The following is a 1,517-nucleotide window of genomic DNA, read 5'->3' on the forward strand; positions in this document are numbered from 1 at the left end:
TAGTCGGTCTATGTGTGTACCTTGAATGATGTATGAATTTATTTATGTATTGTGTGAAGTGGCGATTGTAAGCCAACTCTCTTTATCCCATTCTTGTTCATTACATGGGATTGTGTGAAGATGACCCTTCTTGCGACAATACCTACAATGCGGTTATGCCTCTAAGTCGTGCCTCGACACGTGGGAGATATAGCCGCATCGTGGGTGTTTCAAGTTGGTAATCAGAGCCATCCCCGACTTAGGAGCCCCCTGCTTGATCGAATCGCTGGCGTTGTTGAGTCTAGAAAAAAATGTTTTGAGTCTTAGGATTATATATATCGGAGAGTAGGATTCTTTTTACTCCTCAGTCCCTTCGTCGCTCTGGTGAGGCCTCCTGACGTAGAAGTTTTGTCTTTTCTCTCCTCAAATTTCACTAAAAAAATTAGGATCATGAGGGTATCTTGGAATCGTTCCGATGGTTTTGTGACGAGAACATTGTTCTTGGTGCCTCCTGACATTTAGGGGTTGTGGCAGTGTCCCGGGGAGTTGAGCTCCGAGGTGTTGTCGTCACAATTTTATCGTTGCGGTTCTGGAATACCTGAGTTTCACCGACATCGAAAATCTCTTTTATGCAGTTGTTGGTGAGATCACCTCGACGCCACCCAGTACTGGGGTGGGAGTTCGGGAGTATTGCCATAACTCGTATAACGGATGCTTTTCGAAGGTTGAGGTAAACGATTTCCGGAGTTTTCTTGGTTATGTGTTGACGGATGGATACAGCTGGATCTAGGTATTGTTAGTTTGGGTGAGATATTTTGTGTCCCCTGTATCCCCAACACCAGATTGCATAACCAGAAAGTTTCGGGAGTTTATAAGTGGTAATTCAAGTATCTCGTAGGATATCTTTCCAACACACACATGATACGATATGGGATCTATCATATGTTTGTTTCCGGCTTATTCTGCGAGCCAATCCTTTGTTTTGTTTTAAGTTGTGGTATTCGAGTTGCTTCGAAGTCAAGTGTTGATTCCATACCTGTCCTAAGCAGTGTTCTCATACTTCTATGTGAATACCAATCCTTCTTGATCATCAAGATTGTCATGCCAATTCTTTCCAACCAACGTGCTCTTTTTCAAGTGGATCCGATCATTTCAACATTCGCAAGATAGATTCTCAGTTCTTTGCAACGGTGTTTGCTTCATCCATTCCAAGTTGTCTTTGTTTTCCCCGCCCTCCCACCCTTTTTCTTCAAGGACTCAGATTTCTTAATCAAGTATCCTTTTTATTGATGGGAAGTCTCTCCATCCTTTTTTTTCAATCAATGTTCTGACCCGATGATTTCCCATGAAGATACTAACGGAGCTTCAAGTTTATTATTCTTCGTTCTTTTTCTTCTCCGGTGGACTCAAGTCAAGCTTTCAGTGTTGATCGTATTCTTTTCCTCGTTTCAAATGCTTTCTCATGTCGGTGCATCTCTTAATCATCCACCTCTTGCTATTCATGTTATTTGGAGTGCTGAAGATATCTCAGAAGATTC

This window comes from Triticum aestivum, chromosome 7D (genome assembly GCF_018294505.1).
Source record: "Triticum aestivum cultivar Chinese Spring chromosome 7D, IWGSC CS RefSeq v2.1, whole genome shotgun sequence".
Taxonomy (NCBI): Eukaryota; Viridiplantae; Streptophyta; class Magnoliopsida; order Poales; family Poaceae; genus Triticum; species Triticum aestivum.